The sequence below is a fragment of the Anolis sagrei genome, chromosome 5 (genome assembly GCF_037176765.1).
Source record: "Anolis sagrei isolate rAnoSag1 chromosome 5, rAnoSag1.mat, whole genome shotgun sequence".
Lineage (NCBI taxonomy): Eukaryota > Metazoa > Chordata > Lepidosauria > Squamata > Dactyloidae > Anolis > Anolis sagrei.
The window spans coordinates 125913250-125933832 of NC_090025.1; the positions used below are offsets into that span (position 1 = coordinate 125913250).

Here is a 20583-nt window from a genome sequence, read left to right on the forward strand (position 1 = left end):
AACCCCAGGCCTGCAGGTCCCTCCATCCAGAGCTCCTGGTGCAGGGAAGATGGGAAGGGAAATCCTTCCTCTCAATCATTCTGACACACCAGGGGCACTGGATGGAGGTCCCTTGGGTATGTTTGGGTGCTAAATGGGAGCCTTGGAAGAGAGAATGGGAGTGCCATCCAACTCCTTTGGGCTCTGGGAGCCTGAAGAACCAGGATTGCTGTGGGGATTGGCCTCCAGGATTGCAAAAGCAATCCCAGGAGTCAGTCCTCACATGGCCCACATCTGGAAATATCTGGATTATTCTGGATTAATTCAGGTTTAACTGAGACCTCATTTGGGTATCTCAGATAAACCTGGGACAGATCTCACATTTTGGGTCTATCTTGGTGGGTTCAGAGTAACAAAAATGAAATGGGGATTGCTTTTGAGAACATATTTATAGAGATGCACTGTCTCTTTTGTGTTGATACACATAACATGGTGCCATTTCTTTGTAGTAACAAAGAGCAGGGATTCATACTGAATGATAAGAAGCCAAGAGCAATGCTCCAGGAGTTTTCATTAATATCCACAGTTGTCTTGTAGAAGGATGCGGAGGTCTACTAATTTGGAAATTCTCTCTCTCTTTCACAATTTATGTCTCATGTACATTCATAGAGTAATACAGTTTAAGCATCCTTTATCCAGAATTCAGAAACCTGAAATACTCCAAAATTCAAAATTGTCCACATGAGTGACCGCAATAGTGATACCTTTGTGTTCTGATAGTTCAATGTGCATAAACGTTGGTTCGTGTAGTATCATGAATGATTTTTCAATAAGTTTGAAGCATAGGTTCTTTTTATTGCAATTTCCAGTGTGAGAGAGTATATCAGATTACAGAAAACATTTATACAAAGAATGACATTGGACATACAGACATGCAGATTCTATGCAACTACAATGGATTTACAATTACATTGGTTAACAAATAAACAAAGGGGAATTACAATTTCACTCAAAATTCACACACATGTACACACATGCATCCACATGCATCCAAATGTTACCATATCATTTTCTCCCTCCTTGGAGAAGCACCTGTTAGGCCAGACCCTGCTTTCCTGCAGCCTGCCAAATGCATAGTCCCAAAACTTCCGTAACTTCAAAACGCCAGAATGCACCCTTTCCCTAAGCACAATGCCAAGAACCAGATCTCCATTTTCCATACAGCAGAACCTGACTCCCTGCACAAAATCTAAGACTCCAAAAGCACACTTCTTCCTCTTCCCTTGAGAAAGAAGCTCCAAAGTGACCAGACTGCTCCCCTGCAAATCTGCCACTATCCATAGGTACACTATTTCTCTCCTTCCCATGGAGCAGAGAATAGCAGGTGAATCAGACTCCTCAGGTCAGTCACAATTCGAGCATTATTAGACTGAGTCTTTTATAGGAATATTCTTTTGATGTAGTCCCAAAGTTGTAAATTAATAATAGATGACTTCCATCCTGGCTCCATCTCAGTTTCCTGGCCAAATGTTGATCTTCTTGATTGGTGTTGATCTTATGTTGACTTCCTTCTTAACATAAGGAATGTTGCAAACATTTCCTTAACTTGAAAGAACCATTGTCACAGTTCCTATCAATTCTCATTAGCAGGTTTTGATCACAGTTCCAGCAAGCAGATAGTTAGTTATTGCAGGTCTTAATATTATACTGGTGTTTCCAAAATTATTAACTCCAACCACACATCCTTCCATTTTTCCATTCATTCCCACATATATTCAATTCATATTTGTCAAATCTGCACATTGAATTTCTTGTGACAGTAGAATATATCATATGCATGTATCTGCAAATAAAAATATTCCAAAATCTGTAAAAATTCAAAATTCTTCTGCTCCCAAGCATTTTGGATAAGGGATCCTCAACCCATATTGTCAAATTGAAGCCTTCACATTCAGTTTTAAGTGAACCTTGTAGGGCTGGACACATCACTATCAAAACAGGTTTCACTTGCATTGCTCATGCCACCATGTGGCTACTTCAAAAATGTGTTTCAAGTTGCTTTTAATTCTATTAATACTGATGTTGTAAGGTTTTGTAATTTTTAAAGCTGGTATAGACTTTATCTATGTACAGGCATGTAGCCGGGGGTGGGTGGGTGGGTGGGGCTTGGGAGCTTCAGCCCCCTCCCCCCCCCCCGAAATTCTGATGGTGATCCGCGAGAAGGCCTTACTGGTACATTATTTAAACTGTTATGTTTATTCATATCATGATCTGATCACCATGCTCAATATATCCCATATGCATGGGGGTATTGGAGTAACGATACAAAAGGTTTGCTAGGGTAGACCCCCCTTTCACTCAGAATCAGCCCCCCCTGATCAAACTCAGCCCCCCCCCCCCGAAACAAAATCCTGGCTACGGGCCTGTCTATGTACATCTCTTTTCAGTTGTACAAACCTCATGAAGTCCCAGTGCTTGTGAAAAGATTGTGTATGAATGGAATGCATAATTGATTTTCTCTACTGTTAAATGTCACTTTAACTCCTCACCATTTTTACTGTAAATTGGGGGAACAAACACATTTTCCAGCAGCTGTCAATCACTGATACTGCAAATTCTAGAACCAGTTTGAGACCACCCTCCATGGTTAATGTAATCAACTTCCTAGCCTCAAACCTATTCCAGCCATGTCAATCTATTTATTTATTTATTATTTATTATTTGCACTTGTTAACCGCCACTCTCAGCCCGAGGGCGACTCGTGGCGGTGTACAGAACATAGAAAAGACAACAATTTACAATAGATCAAGACCATAACACAACATCTAAAAATCCGCTTCGTCTAGTTTGGGTCATAATCAATCTCATAGTCATAGTCCATTCTAATCATTAGCACAGGGCCCTGAAGGAGGCAGGTCCGGTAGGCCTACACTGCCTGCACACTCCCATAGACTATCAACTCTATCATTATGTCTGAAATTGCTCCAAAACAGAATGACTTCAAATTTAGAATTGCATCACATAAGCAAAATCCATCACAAAATTTGTTTTTGGGCAGGAAGATGCTCTCTCCCATCCCAGCCAATGGGGTCCTGCGCTTAAGCACACCTATGCACAATGGTAAATCTGGCACTGGGTGTAGTGGTTAAATATTGGATTATATAGGACAACCTTGAGCAAATCACAAGGTCTCACTCTCAGAGGAAAACAAGGTCAAGCCTCTTTCAAAAACCCTTGCATGGCTGCTTCACTTTAGGGTGGCTATAAGTCAGAAATCAACTTGAATGCACACAGTAATAAAAAGAACAGTAAAAGATTCAGACCATCTATATTAATTCAATTTCTTTTAAAACCTAGACTGAAAAATGAATAAAAAAGAACAATATGCTGTAAATGTCCTGAGATAGGGAAAAAAACAGAAAAAGGAAAACTCTCAAGTCCAAGATCCCTATCTTGATTCTGATTAAATATCTTTTGTAGCCTGAAAATGGAAAATGCAAGATACGATTTTTGCAATATTTAAGTGATTATGCAAATATTTAAGATAGCTGCAAAACACATGGGTTGAATTACAAATGTACTTTGAATTGGTCAGAGTTTGATGCCTGGAATAAAACTAGATAAAACGTAAATGCCTTCTGTGATGTCAAATCTAGCTGATGCTCCTGTGTCATCTGCTCTCCTTTGCCCTGGCTCTGTTGAGTTTCTGAGGCTTCTTCTCCAGTGTGTTCTGAAAAGTGAGTAAACTCCTTCCAATGTTGTCACCTTATTGTACCAAAGGCACAAGCAGCAAAGGCACATCAGTCAACTGTAGGGGCATGCTCTGCCATCTAAGTCATAATGGTTGGATTGCATATTTGAATCAGCACAGTGCCTTAGTTTAATTTTTATTAGCAAGGAATCCCCTTTGCAGGTTTGCAAATGGATGCCATGGGTGGCTCTAATACATCTTCATTTTCAGACATTAATGCGTATCTTGATAATGCACATGGGGCATCAGTGCCACATCAGAGTGAGAGACTAATTATCTCTTATAATTGTCAATATTTGCTTGAGATAGTGCTTGCAGTTCTGAAGAGACTCTTAATTTTTTGCGTCTCATAGACATAGCATGGGGATTTGGCTAACCAGTTAAAATTCATGAGTAAACCAGGTTTTTTAACCTGAAAAATGGGGGGGGGGGAGTTGAACCCCTACCCCACCCCCCCCCCCCCCGGCTACAGGCCTGGTAGGCACCACAAGTCAAAAAGGATATCAACAAATTGGAATGTATCCAAAGGTGTGCGACCAAACTAACAAAAGACTTGGAAACCAGAACATATGAAGAGGAGCTTAGGAAGCTGGATATGTTTAGCCTAGGGAAAAGGGGCAAGTGTAACACCATTACCATGTTTAAATATTTGAAAGGATGCCATATTGAAGATGGAGCCAGAGTCTAGGAAAAGGAGCAGTGGATTCAAAAAACAGGGATAGAGATTCAACATAAACATTAGGAAGAACTTGCTGATATTGAGAGTTGTTCAACCATAGACTATTCTGCCTCAGAGTGTGGTGGAGTTTCCTTCTCTGGTGGTTTTTAAACAGAAGCTAGATTTGTCAGGAGTGCTTTGATTGTGTACTATGGTATGGTAGGGAAAAGGACTGGATAGCTCTTGTGGTCTCTTCAAACTCTCTGTTTCTATTATTCTAGGATTCTTACTCAAAATTGCTGGAAATATACATTCTGTTGCCTGATGCAGCTGTGCTACTCTGACAGATAGTAGAACCAGTCCTGCAAATCATATAGTGCCTATACAAAAATAATATACTTTTTAAAGCATAAAAATTACACCATTTGTAGACAATGGAGTTTGATCATTTTCAGCAATTAAGACATGGGGTGGTATTTCATATCTAGGCATCTTTTTTGCTAATAAAAATTAAACTAAGGCACTGTGCTGATTCAAATATGCAATCCAACCATTACACAGTCAACTGAGAATGGATCACACATACTTTTGTAACAATGATATTTTGGTAGTTTGTGAACTAATTTGTAATCTAGTACTGATCATTTCCAGGTCTTTGATCCTATGGTGATATAGTGTGCAGCTAAAATGACCATGTGCAGCTAAAATGAACATGCTTTACCCACAGTGATCCTATAACCTTACTCTTTTCATAAAAAGCATAATATTTACATTATACATACACCATTCATGCTACAGATACCCGGTCTTGTGACAGTAAATATATGGGTATATATATATGCAGCTAATTTCAATATTTTTCTTTTGAGCATGGGACACATAAAATGATTTATAGCAAAAGCAAGTTAGTGCTTTTGTTGACACTTCATCAAGTCATTAAAAAACCCACCAGGGCATGTCTGAATAATCATAGATTTGTAATTTTTGACATTCAACATAATACACTGGGGTACATGTACAGACACTCGAAATAACATGTCTGCTTCTGGATGGCAGAGATATTAATCTTCATGCATAAGTATCATCATAAATTTTGTCAAAGATACAGAAAAAGGCAATCAGGCCTACAAGTATGCAATAGTATGTATTTGCAGTGTTCTCAGTGGTCTGTACTCACAATGGAAACCATAAACAATTTCATCAGATTGCAGTTAAAGATTGCAATTCCACTTCAAAGGTTACATGTATGGATTGGGTAACATTTGAGGTAACATTTGAGGCTATTCACACCTCACGCTGAATGTGAGGAGAAGAGAGATTGGGACAAGCACCCCCCCCCCTCGGCCTCCAAAAGGTGCAAATAGAATAACTGTATAGCACACATCCAAAGGTCCTAACTGAATAGCCCAGCTTCTGCCACTGTTAAATTGCTGTTCAATAAGTTACTGTCAGTCAGTCAACACTTTATAGCCAATAACACATCTGTTGTGGGAGTGATTCCTAAACCATGTTCCAGAGAGCATTGCTGGGAAGTTAAATGGGAAGGACAGCAATGACAAACAATCTTGATCATTTATAGCAGGACTGTCAAATACATTTTCACCGAGGGCCACATCAGCCTTATACTTGCCTTCAAAGGGCCGTTTGTAAGACCGTATAAATGTAACTATGTTGCCCTGGCATTGAGCACCTCGCAGGCCACATAAAATAATGTAGCGGGTCAGATTGAACCCACAGGCCTTGTGTTTGACATGTGTGATTTATAGGAATGGGATGAGTATCTTTTAGTATGTACTTGTATTTTTTTCAGAGGTACAATAGTCATTGCTATGTTCCATGAAAGATCCAAATCAACAGGAAAGTAGAAGAAAATCCCTTGGAAGTAGATATTTGAATGAGAGACAATCTGGAATAATTCAGTCCTGACTTGACCATATGAGGTGCATGTGCACTAGAGAATTAATGAAGTCTGAGAGTACTTTACTTACCAAAGCTCAATACTATGGAATCATGAGAGCTGTGTTTGATGAGGCACCAGCACTACTTCTCCAAGAAGGCTGAACTCCCATGATTTCATAGCAATGAGCCATAGCAATTAAAGTTGTGTCAATTTGCCTTGGTTCTACAGTGTTAATGCACCAATGGTTGCCTTGCTTCTCTCTATAATAGAATATTTGGCTAACAAGTTTGTGTCAGTTAATGGAATTACCTTCCCTTCTTCATTGCTTCATGAAGATCTTGTGTTTTCTTTCCACTTTATCACATTGAGAAATTTCCCAGTCGTAGGACACTTCAGCCTCTTTTCAAGCATGCAGAGGCACTGAGTTCATCACATGAGTTAAACTACTTCCAGCCATAATACATAGCCCTCTATGGTTTAAAAGATGTAGAAGTGTTCTCAAAGAAGAAAACTCCAGCAATCTGACCTCATCACATTTCCCCCTTGTAGGACACTTCAGGCTCTTTTCAAGCATGAAGAGGCATAGAGCTGATCATATGTTCCATGGCCGAAAAGAGGTAGAAATGTCCTGAAAGGAGGGAACTCTGAATATTAGCCAGCAATTGTGTTCAGAGCTCCTACCTCATATCACACTTTACTCCCATGTGTACAAATGAAAAACAGGTGGAATGAGAACCACCAAAATTTCTTGTCCTGTTTCATTGCCCAACCATCAGCAGTCTCTTGTATCCAATGGGGTTTGATATAGAACAATATGATTCTATGGAAAGAAATGGTTTTAAGCTGGATCACTCAGAGATAAATTAGAGCAGCCAGAAAGAGAAATTTCCCTGTACAGCTTCACGGCTGCACACATTACGATTGCCAAAGATTGGAAAGGGGAGAAAATATTAAGCATTAAAAACTGGAAGAATAAATTGTGGGATTACGGATTCAATGGAAAACAATGATTTTAACCTGGAACACTGTCTCTTGTATCCTATGGGTTTGGGGAAGAACAACAGGAACCCATAGAAAGAAGTGGTTTAAAACTGGTTTAATGTAAGGGGCTTTGGGCAGGGCAAAGGATCTCTTGATTTTCAGGTATTGTAGTTTCTCCTGATTTTTTAAAAAAGTAATTCTGACTTTGTGATGAATGTAAAAGATGAATGTATTGCCAGCTCTTAAGTTTCCATGTGTGAGTATGTATGAGTGTGATGGGGAGACAGAACCCTAAATGGGACTGCTGATGATATAAGAGGGGTGATTCTCTACTCTTAAAGTCACCCATGCTTTCCCCTCTCAATGTGATTACATGGTTAAAGCCAACCCATATGTGGAACCAACACCCTAAGAGATCCAAGCATTGCTCCTGTAAGGACTGCATAGGAAACAAACTTCTCAGGTCTGGCTTTCTCTATTATAGCTTTGCAGTGGTGACAACATTCAGGGTTTCAGCAAAGAATTCACTGTCTAGTTGTACGATGAAACATAATTATTTCATTTCCAGTGGCCAGTGCAAAAAGAATCATGAAGGTGTGATATTATTTTATATTTATGTTATTTAGATTGTGCATTATTTTACAGCTATACATTAACATTGACTTTGGGAAGTACAGCTATAATTAAATTTTACAGCCAATTAGGTTGATGAGTCACTGTCATCTGGGTAAATAACTGTTTTAGATCTCTGAATCAATGAGATTGAGAACATTCTTAGTAACTTTGTGTATATATTTATAAAAAAGAAGGAAGTCTTTGCTATAACTTTATAGCTTCTGGAAAACTGAAAACCTGAAGCATTTTTTTCGAGGGCGGGGAAGGCAGAAAATGGAAAGGCAGGAACAAACACCCATGATTTCATTCCCTTAGTACTTAATTAGAGAAAGACATATAATGCTAATAAAATGGTAAACTTGTTTCTAATTTATGTGGCAATGTAATTTACGACCAAATGCTTGCAAGGGGTAAAAATGAAAGATTGCGCTGCAAATAAGGGGCTATCCATCTAACTTGCATGTGCACTGACAAGAAATAAGACCTCTGAATAATGAGTTTTGGTACTAACAGGAGAAAAAAACCTATAAAGAAGTGGACTACATATTTTCTTCTAATTGGCTATCACAAGAGGCAAAGATTTTACATTTTCATACTTCTCATAAGTTTAAAGTGCCCAACATAGTGCTGTAAAAATAGGTCTCAATACCATTTTAACTATATCTTCTGATACTCTAGAAAACTCTAGAAACATGCTATAAATTCCAGTATTGAACAGGACATTGCATTAGCTCCTGAGTTGACATCATAGTGCTCTACAATTTACCCCCTTTAGCTGTGGATGATACATTTGTCTGCCAACCCACGAAGAAACACACGAGAATAAAAGACACAACACCAATGCTTTGGATTCAAATTGGGCAACTTTTATTTAACGTTACCTATTTAAGTTCTTAACTTAACTCAAGGGTGTAAGGAACTGGTGTAACCTAACCCAGGTAGTATCACTACCCGTAATAACAATTTCCGGGCGAAGCACCTGGGTTTCGGTAATCAAACCGTATCACCATCAAGGGAAAGGAATGAGGAGTCTCTTCCAGAGCTCTTGTATCGAGACTCCTTCCCATTAAAGGCCATTAACTACACCTCACCCCTTTAAACTGTAGGTGAGTGTTTAACTTAAGGGCCTTTCACCCCTTAAAGGGGTGCCCTAGGTGCACACCGACTAAAGGAATTTCCCTATCTATTTACGCCTGGCCTATTTAAAGCGTAGCCCACTTCCTCTATCTAGCCCCTAAACAGTATAGGGTAGGCAAAAACCCCCCCCTATAAAACAGGAAGAGGAAAAAATTCCTACCCGGTTCCACAGGCAACCGCAAGATATACTGTTAATGGGCGGGAGTGGTGGGCCAACTTCCAGGCACGGAATGAGCCTGGGAGGGCCTGGCCTGTGCTAGCAGGCCACGCCCCCGGATGTTCTGGAGGGTTCCTCCAGAACTCCTCCCTGCCTCGTGTGAGGCAGACAAATGTTTTTTCTCTCCCCATTTCTTGGGGAGAGGAAAACTGTTGTCTGCCAACCCACGAAGAAACACACGAGAATAAAAGACACAACACCAATGCTTTGGATTCAAATTGGGCAACTTTTATTTAACGTTACCTATTTAAGTTCTTAACTTAACTCAAGGGTGTAAGGAACTGGTGTAACCTAACCCAGGTAGTATCACTACCCGTAATAACAATTTCCGGGCGAAGCACCTGGGTTTCGGTAATCAAACCGTATCACCATCAAGGGAAAGGAATGAGGAGTCTCTTCCAGAGCTCTTGTATCGAGACTCCTTCCCATTAAAGGCCATTAACTACACCTCACCCCTTTAAACTGTAGGTGAGTGTTTAACTTAAGGGCCTTTCACCCCTTAAAGGGGTGCCCTAGGTGCACACCGACTAAAGGAATTTCCCTATCTATTTACGCCACGGATTGGGGGCAAATGTCCATTTCGCCCCCATCCCCCACCAATTCCTCCAACACCCCTAAAATACCTTCCTGTAAATCTAGCCGAAACCGTTGGTTGCCCAATTCCGAAAGATGTACTCCAAAACCCCGATACAACCTCTCGTCGTCACGAGTGCTGTTTGGGTGCTCAATGTAACGACCCCTCTGATGGATCAGAACAATCACATGTCCCGAGTCACTTGTTTCATGGCTCTCTCAAGCCTTCCCATGTCGCCTCTGCACTTGCGACGAGGTATGATAATCACATGGCCTGAGTCACTCGTTTTCTGGCTTCCTCAAGCCTTCCCACGTCGCCTCTGCACTTGCGACGAGGTATGATAATCACATGGCCTGAGTCACTCGTTTTCTGGCTTCCTCAAGCCTTCCCATGTCGCCTCTGCACTTGCGACGAGGTATGATAATCACATGGCCTGAGTCACTCGTTTTCTGGCTTCCTCAAGCCTTCCCACGTCGCCTCTGCACTTGCGACGAGGTATGATAGCAGACCAAACGACGTGCACCCTGGGCCATGACCACCAAATCCTTCGAATGTCCGCCCGTGCTTGCAAAAAGAGGGCTTTGCCTGTTAACAGGCCCAAATCGTTACCACCGAGGTGGATAACCAACACATCAGGAGGAGAACCACTCCCGGCATCAAACAACAAAGGGCACAAACCGTCCCAACGCAGGCTTCTCGTGCCTCTCCGTTCCACCGTTGCCGTGGAAGAGAGACCCAAGTGCTGGCCATAGGCAGTCTTGTGGGCCTCTCTCACTGCCCAGAAGACATAACTGTCCGCAGACCAGGACCCTTCTTCTATGTGCCAGCCCTGCGTGGCCTGTGACGATAATGATAACTAGGCTGAAACTGACCGTACGTAACTTCTGGTCTGTTTTGGAAGTTCTAATTCTTATTTCCACACTATCTTGAAAAACTTTGAAGTCGGAAACCAAAAGTGCGCGGTGTGAGGTATCGTTATTGGCTAATGTCACCAATTCACTCACGTGTAGTTGCAAAACATGCAGTCCACGCCGCCGCATGATATAAAACCTGTTCATAATATGATGTGCACAGGCTGGGCCATAGTTGCTTAAGTCCCGAGCGTTAACGACCGTACTGTGGCCCTATTAACGCACCAAAGCCCAAAACCCTGCCTTCCTTAATCTCCTTATCTATCTTTTTCATGACCCCAGCTTCTAGGCCTATAACCGATTTTTAAATTGGATGCTACAAAAGTTGGGGGGGGGGGGAACGTGGCCCACGGGCCGGGATCTGAAAACCCTCCTAAAGCCGCGAAGCAAGTAATATGCTGCAGCTCTGTAAGGCTATCTTTCCGGCCAGCAACTAAGCGGACCCGCCTTGATTGGGCTGGGGCCCCCTTTGAACATTCACCTGTCCTGAGTTTTTACTATTGAACTGAGCGCCTCTTGGCCCAATTCTTGTGGGTTTTCCCTTGTAACAACTATTGGTTGCGTGGTTACCCTGGCATATTGTACAGGCGTGCTGATATTTACAGTCTTCGCGGGCGCAAGCTCCCGGGGCCGCGTATTCCCAGCACATACTCTTCTGTCTTTGCGGCTGTTGTGCTGGGACTCCCTGCCAAAAGGGCTGACTCCCCGTATCGTTCTGTATAGTGTGGCCGCTATCAGCCTTCTCACCAGAGACTGCTCTGGTTGTATTCATTACTTCCATCCACAATTGACTGTCAATGAGGTCCCATCTCTTGTTAGGCATCGTGGCGGCCTCAGAACGAAAGCGACTATCGTAAACCAGCCACGCCTGACCAGTGTAGTTGACATATGCCCCATACTGATAATTACAGTCCTCGCGGGCGCAAGCCCCCTGGGCCGCGTATTCCCAGCACATACCCTTTTGTCTTTGCAGCTGTTGTGCTGGGCCTCCCTGTCAAAAGGGCTGACTCTCTTTAGTGTTTTGTATAGTATGGCCGCTATCGGCCTTCTCACCAGAAACTGCTCTGGTTGTATTCATTACCTCCATCCACAATTGACTGTCGATGAGGTCCCATCGCTTGTTAGGCATCATGGCAGCCTCAGAACGAAAGCGGCTATCGTAAACAAGCCACGCCTGACCAGTGTAGTTGACATATGCCCCATATATTATATTTTGATATTTAAACAAGGCCTTGGCCCTGTAATCCTTTAGGGCCGCCCACATTCTTCTTCGGCGCCATCCTGAAAGAAAAATAACCAGTGACTGTGTCAATAAGTATATAGCGCCAGTATAACAAATTGACGAAGACTTTGTCCCTTATATATATCTAAACATATAGGGCAACACGTTTGCATTGAGTCTTGCTGTAAGGTTATCACAAGTTGGAGCTGACATCAGGAGCTCGCCCCGCACCCAAGTAGCCGGAGCCTACCATTGGGCCTATTGATCTACTCCCATTTGCATTGAGTCTTGCTGTGAGGTTATCACAAGTTGGGGCTGACAACCGGAGCTCACCCGCACCCCAGTAGCCAGAGCCTATCGTTGGGGCCTATTGATCTACTCACATTTGCAATTAGTCCCACTATAAGGTTTACATAAGTAGAGGCTAACCGCGGGAGCTCGCCCCCCTATACCAACCCAGGCCTGCCACTGGGCTTATTGCTCTAGTCATTTTCCTTTTTGAGTATACAGGCCGACTGTAAGGCCAACCTAATTTGGGGCTAACCAAGGGAGCTCACCTGTAGCAACTGGCAAAGACTGTACCATTGGGAGGTCACATAAGTTAAGGCTCCCATCGGGAGCTTGCAATACTTATGGCCAGGGCCCGCGACAGGGCTTATTGATCCCTTCCCATTTGACTTCATTGCTGGATCTAACAGCAGGAGCTCTCTCCCTGATCCATTTTTTTTTTTTTGGTATCAGAAGCTGGATTAAACAGCAGGAGCTCCCCCTCTGATCCTATTTAAAATAATAATTTTTATTTTTTGGTATCAGAAGCTGGATCTAACAGCAGGAGCTCCCCCTCTGATCCTATTTAAAATAATAATATTTATTTATTTATTTATTTTGGTATCAGAAGCTGGATCAAACAGCAGGAGCTCCCCCTCTGATCCTATTTAAAATAATAATTTTTATTTTATTTTATTATTATTATTTTTGGTATCAGAAGCTGGATCAAACAGCAGGAGCTCCCCCTCTGATCCTATTTAAAATAATAATTTTTATTTTATTTTATTTGGTATCAAAAGCTGGATCTAACAGCAGGAGCTCTCTCCCTGATCCATTTTTTTTGTATCAGAAGCTGGATCAAACAGCAGGAGCTCCCCCTCTGATCCTATTTAAAATAATAATATTTATTTATTTATTTATTTATTTTGGTATCAGAAGCTGGATCAAACAGCAGGAGCTCCCCCTCTGATCCTATTTAAAATAATAATTTTTATTTTATTTTATTATTATTATTTTTGGTATCAGAAGCTGGATCAAACAGCAGGAGCTCCCCCTCTGATCCTATTTAAAATAATAATTTTTATTTTATTTTATTTGGTATCAAAAGCTGGATCTAACAGCAGGAGCTCTCTCCCTGATCCATTTTTTTTTGTATCAGAAGCTGGATCAAACAGCAGGAGCTCCCCCTCTGATCCTATTTAAACTAATAATTTTTATTTTATTTTATTTTAATTTTTTGGTATCAGAAGCTGGATCTAACAGCAGGAGCTCCCTCCCTGATCCATTTTTTTTTGGTATCAAAAGCTGGATCTAACAGCAGGAGCTCTCTCCCTGATCCATTTTTTGGGAGCTGTGGCTAACATCGGGAGCTCGCTCTGCTCCCAAATAAGAACTATCGACCTTAGGTCAGCAACCTCTGTAGCCAAGGGTATAACTCCCCTATTACCTGTGTATATTTAACATCATACCTACTACATATAACACGCATCCGGCCCAAAATAAAGTAATTGAACTAACTTTCACTTTCATTTTGCCCCATGTGGCAAACGAAATTGGGCCTATCCTAAAATGGCGGCCGCTCCATCTCCCACAATGGCCTCCATCAACGGCCCGGACGGTGCCCAAAATTGACGCTGCGAGCTAGCCGCATGCCAAGCCGCCCAGCTCCAGGCCCCTGGCCACGTGCGCCCTTGTTTGCCATAACCAAGGCCTCTGTGAAGGGCTTTGAAGCACCCAGCCTTCGTCCGGGAGGGGTGGGGGGTGGGTGAAGCCTCCCTCCCCCAGGACCCCTGTACAGACCTGTAGATGCTCTTCTTATCCCCTTAACCTCTTTTCTTTTCTTCTCTTCTTTGCTGAACCTCTTCAGGCTTCTTGTCTTCGCTCTTCTCTGCGACCTCTCTCCCCAACTTCCAGGCGCGGAATGAGCCTGGGAGGGCCTGGCCTGTGCTAGCAGGCCACGCCCCCGGATGTTCTGGAGGGTTCCTCCAGAACTCCTCCCTGCCTCGTGTGAGGCAGACAAATGTTTTTTCTCTCCCCATTTCTTGGGGAGAGGAAAACTGTTCTTGTTGTGGAAATAGGAAGCTATGAACAGTTGCAAACCTTATAGAAATGAATTATTTCTGCTGGAAGTCATCCTGGCAGAAATATAATATTCCTAGCAAGGTCTCCCCTCTAGGAATTAGCTAGCTTCTAGGCTTCTAGGCCCATAAAGTGACCTAGGACCACATCAGATGGGATTTGTCACACACCAAGGCTATGATGAGCACCTTTGAACCCACAAACACACCAATGTTCTTCAATAAGCAAACAGTTTATTATTCATAAAGCAATTGCCAAAAGGTAAAAATCAATCAAAAGGAATATAAAAAGTTCAAACAACAATCCAAAAGCATGTAAATTCAACTAGCAAAGTTCCAGTGAAGGGAACAGGTTTGGTTCTTAAATCCAGAGAAAGGTCGACAGGAAAATAGTTCTTAAATCCAAGAAGGGAATAAGCCAAGGTCCCTTGAAAAACCTGAAGCAAACTTGAGGAAGTCCAAATACAATTGCAGGGAATCAGGAAACAGTACACACAGAAATATCAGCATGAACATGAATCTTGAGCAGGAAATTACATGAGTCTCAGCATGAAGTAAATTCATGAAACAGGCATGAAGCTAGACGTTGGACTCACTAAAGAAAAGGGTTGCAGAGACCCTATATTTATTCACAAGAGCCTAGGCAAAAGCATTCTGATTCCCATGAGAAATATCTTTCAAATTCTTTCTTTCTCTTATCCTGGCAGAACTCCCCGGTCCAGGTGGCGATCCTGACATATCTGCCCTCTACCATCAAAGATTGCCTCCTCCTCCGGGTTGCTTGTTAGCACATTCCTTTCACTTTCCCTATCTACAGTCCCAAGCTGGTTCACATCTGACTGTCTCAAAATATCTCTGCCTTGGGAACTAGGCATCCCAGAATCCTTTTTTTCACTCTGGCTAGCTGTATCTTCTAATCAAACATGGAAACCTCTGCAGGGTCCTACTCTGAAGGGTACTGAACTTAATCATATTATTGAGGCACAGAAACTATCCCAGGCTGGACTCCTACAGGGTTTTTTAAAAGCAATTTTACACTGGTCTTCACTTTTTTATCTTTTACAACCACCACCAAGCTCCCTTTTACCATGTTTGTAGTATCCTGCATCCGTTGCTGCAAATTTCTACATACCCATGATATAGGTAAGTTTCCTGCCATTTTTTGTCTTTTTAGTGCTATTTTCATGTTTTCCCCATCTGATGGGAGGAAGCGATGGGACACCATCAATTTGACCACTATCGGCCAGTTTCCAATCTTTCCTTTTTGGGCAAAGTCTTGGAACGTGTGGTGGTCTCAGAACTCCAGGTATTCTTGGAAAACACAGATTATCTGGATCTGGTGCAGTCTGGCTTTAGGTCAGGACATGGTACCGAGACAGCCTTGGTTGCCTTAGTTGGTGATCTACACCGGGAGCTAGACAGGGGAAGTGTGTCCCTGTTGGTTCAGCTGGACCTCTCAGCGGCCTTCAATACCATTGACCACAGTATCCTTCTGGGACGCCTCTCTGGAATGGGGCTTGGAGGTACTGTTTTACAGTACACCTGTTCAACCCCACTATCATTGTCTTGTGGGGTTCCTCGGGGCTCTATACTGTCCCCCATGTTGTTTAACATCTACATGAAGCCGCTGGGAGAGATCATCCAGGGTTTTGGGTTACGGTGTCATCTGTATGCAGATGATGTCTACCTCTGTCATTCCTTCCCACCTTCTACTAAGGAGGCTGTTCAGGTCCTGAACCGGTGCTTGGCCTCTGTGACGGTCTGAATGAGGGCGAACAAATTGAAATTTAATCCAGACAAGACAGAGGTACTCCTGGTCAGTTGTAAGAGGTACTCCTGGTCAGTTGTAAGGCCAAACAGGGCATAGGTTTACAGCCTGTGCTGGACAGGGTTACACTCCCCCTGAAGGCATAGGTTCGCAGCTTGGGTGTGATCCTGGTCTCATCGCTAAGCCTGGAACCTCAGGTTTCGGCAGTGACCAGGGAAGCATTTGCACAGTTAAAACTCGTGCGCCAGCTGCACCCATACCTTGAGGAGTCTGACTTGGCTACGGTAGTCCACGCTCTGGTTACATCCCATATAGACTACATCCCATATCTCTACGTGGGGTTGCCTCTGAAGACTGTCCGGGAGCTTCAATTGGTCCAACGAATGGCAACCAGGTTGCTAACAGGAGCAGTGCTCAGGGAGCATACAATGCCTCTGTTGCACCAGCTCCACTGACTGTCAGTCTGCTACTGGGCACAATTCAAAGTGCTGGCTTTAGCCTATAAAGCCCTAAACAGTTCTGGCCCAACTTACCTGTCCAAACACATCTCCCCTTATGAACCTCCTAGGGCAGGGGTCCTCAAACTAAGGCCCGGGGGCCGAATGCGGCCCTCCAAGGTCATTTACCCGGCCCTCGCTTAGGGTCAACCTAAGTCTGTAATGACTTAGGTTGCACACAACAACAACAACAACAATTCTATCTCATCAGCCAAAAGTAGGCCCACACTTCCCATTTAAATACTAATAAATTTATATTTGTTAAAATTGTTCTTCATTTTAATTATTGTATTATTTAAAGTGGTTTTTGCACTACAAATAAGATATGTGCAGTGTGCATAGGAATTCATTCGTGTTTTTTTCAAATTATAATCTGGCCCTCCAACAGTTTCAGGGACTGTGACCTGGCCCTCTGTTTAAAAAGTTTGTGGACCCCTGTCCTAGGGCTTCATCTGGGGAGGCCCTGCTCTTGATCCCACCTTTGTCTCTAGTACGGCTGGCAGGGACAAGAGACAGGGCCTTCTTAGTGGTGGCCCCTCTGCTATGGAATGCCCTCCCTAGGGATATGAGATTGGCCCCCTCTTTTTTAAATTTTCAGAAGAAAGTTAAAACGTGGCTCTTTGAGCAAGCATTTTAAATACAGCGTAATGGACATAGGAAAATGGACTACTGGTCAAATGAAATTGGACAATGATTTTAACAAGGAGACTCGGATAATATATGTTTTTATTGATTTTATCATGTTTTTATATTATCTTAATTGTTTTACTGTATTCTTATGCTCGATGTTTGACTGTAAACCACCCTGAGTCGCCTATGGGATGAGAAGGGCGGCATAAAAATATAGCAAATAGATAAATTAAATAAAATGTAGACCATGTTAGAGGGTATAATCTAATTTTGGGAGTACTTATTGTGTCATGTTACAACTTTCAAACTTGCACTTCCATAGTCACAGTATTGTCTTTTTTCTCCTCTTGTCCTGCCATCTACAATCCTGTGGATAAGTTGGTTGATTTTTTTCTATTAGTGCTGAAATATTGTTCTAGAATGATTTTTATATTCTGGATATTGTGAAGTTTTAAGGTTTATGGCCTGCACACTTCTGAAACATAAAGAGAATATTAAAAATGAAAGTACCAGGGAGAAAACAATTACACTTCATGTTTTCCTTCTGAGTATTGGGATGTTATGGACATTTTTTGGAACTGAAAAAGCAACCATTGATAATACAAACAATTACACTTCATGTTTTTCTTCTGAGTATTAGGATGTTATGGACATTTTTAGGAACTGAAAAAGCAACCATTGATAATACAAACATGATTTGTTCAGAAAACATCTTATTTAGGTTAGCTTATTTCACTAGAACTCATATCAGTATCTCTGTGGTCCAGAAAATTGTGTTGGAAAATGTTATCGATCAAAGCCATGAACTCATAACCATGTGTAAAAAGTCTCAAGCAGGCACAGAACCGCGACACACATGGAAAAAGTGGAATTCGTCTTCAGACATAATTCAGTATAAGACAAGGGCACCCATTCTCACACTTTAGACATATGTATAAGTTCAAATGTCAGTTTGATCCTGGTTTGGTATCCTTCCTTAATAAATTAAAGCTTGAACAAACCACTTTTCCCAAGTTCTTGTGTGAGTTACTTTGCATGAATCAGTGATATAAAATTACATCATTTTTCAATCCTTGACAATCACGTTCTACTCTTTCACATTATTATTATTATGGATCTCAGTTACTAAAAATCATAATATGAGTACTGCAAGAAAGCTAAATTTTGGAACATGAGTGATATTTTATTGCTCCCAATGTAATTGTTATATGTAGACTAGTTTTAAGTCTATAATATGTTTCTGTTTAAAAATAGAGCAACATATGTCAGTCCTGCATACAGTGACAGATGGTGGCACCATTTGGCACAAAATATACCTTTCCTGCAATGTGTTTATGTTTTTAAGACAATAGATGGAGATGAAATGAAGGTATTCTCTCTGTTTCATTTGAAAGAGAGTGACAGAATGCTGTAAAAATATCCTATAAATAGCTCTGTGAAAGTCACTAAGTTGAAAACAGGCTTTGAAAACAGCATTCCATATAGACTTTCTTGAAATATTTTTTTCCTCACCATCATTTATGATCCTGAAATGCAAGAGAGAGTTTTGGTGTCTTCTTTGGTACACAATAATTAGAGATAAAGGCAAAGTATGTATATTTCTATCTTGCCTGATATAATTTTTATCGATAACAATGCCATCCTTGTTTATGTAGAATCGTACATTTAACCACTTATCATAAATGTGTGCATGTATGTGCAAATTTTCCCTTCCTCACAGACAGAAAGATGCACACACACTTTTTGTGACAATTAACTTGAACTCAAGAACATTGGTTAGCATAACTAAGATTAAATATCTATTTCAGGCCAAGCTTCAATGGGTTCTGTAGACTTTGAAGGGGAAACTAAGGAACTGTGATGAATGAGTCCTTATTACAACAAATAGGGTGTACATCATACTAAGCACATCAAGGACACCATGGTTGCAGCATATTTGGAAAGACTGGTAGTACCATTAACCTAGTTGAAACATTTCCTACATCTCCCCAAGCTCTTACAGAAGACTGAGGTCCTTTCCACACAGCCCTATATCCCAGAATATCAAGACAGGAAATCCCACATTATTTGAGTGTGGACTCAGATAACCCAGTTCAAAGCAGATGCTGTGGGATTATCTGCCTTGATATTCAAAGATATAGGGCTTTGTGAAAGGGCCCTCGGGCCCCTTCCACACTGAATGAAAATCTCACATTATCTGCTTTGAACTGCTTTATGTGGCAGTGTGGACTTAGATAAGCAGATATTGTGGGTTATTCTGCCTTGATATTCTGGGTTATATGACTGTGTGAAAGGGCCCTGAGAAAACCATGCAGAATAGTGTTATGTGATACAGGAAACTACAGCTATATATGTAGTTTGGAAATTGTCCTAAAAGTAGTTGCTCCTTGTTTTAGAAAGACATGACCCTTTCCAGTAATCATCTGCTCCTAGAATACTTCCAATGAGAACAATTGTCTTTTTAGAGTGTTCATATTTGCCAGTGAGACAGACTATCATTCCTCATGGCTGGTCTTTTTTAGATATGGAAGTGAAATTCACATTAACCAAGATTTGTACATGTTTTGGTCTGCAAGACTTTTAATTAAACTGTACCTGACTCCTTCAGTATCCTGTTATCAAGACGAAACCATGAGCACTGAGTGGTTAACTATTTTGTCAAATTATCACAAAGAACAAATGTATTTGAAAATATGCTTAAACAAAATTTAGTCAACAGAAAAAAATGTATAAAGATGCACAGAATGCTAATGGGTTCCATAAATGCGCCAAAAATTAAACCCATACACTTCCCATTCCATTCAGTTGTGAATGCTGCTGATTTTATAATTTCTATGGCCCACCTTGCCTTTTGTTCATCACATTCTAGATGCCATCAATAGACATAGAGATATCTCTCACTCTAGCATGTGTGGTTAACCAATAATGTTTTTCTTTTGTGATAGAAACTGTTTTTATTTTGAGAATACTTCTTATTTAATAGAGACAAAATTCTAGAACACTGGTTCTCATCCTTCCTAATGCCACGACCCCTTAATACAGTTCCTCATGTTGTGGTGACCCCCCAACCATAAAATTAGTTTTACTGTTACTTCATAATATGATATGCAGGATGCATTTACATTCAATGGGCAAAATTTGGCACAAATACCTGAAACACCCAAATTTGAATACTGGTGGGGTTGGGCGGGATTGATTTTGTCATTTTGGAGTTGTAGTTGCTGGGATTTATAGTTAATCTACAATCAAAGGGCATGTAGTTAATCTACAATCAAAGGGCCAACAATGGAATCAAACCAAACTTGGCACACAGAACTCCCACGACCACCAAAAAATACTGGAAGGGTTTGGTGGGCATTGACCTTGTGTTATGGAGTTTTAGTTAACCTACATCCAGA

General features: G+C 41.5%; 1 protein-coding gene across 5 annotated transcripts in view; it reads left to right on the plus strand.

The window, feature by feature from the left end:
* GRM8 (glutamate metabotropic receptor 8) overlaps positions 1–20583 on the plus strand; it is a 618543-nt gene that overhangs the window by 382638 nt on the left and 215322 nt on the right. The gene's annotated exons all lie outside the window — the stretch shown is intronic.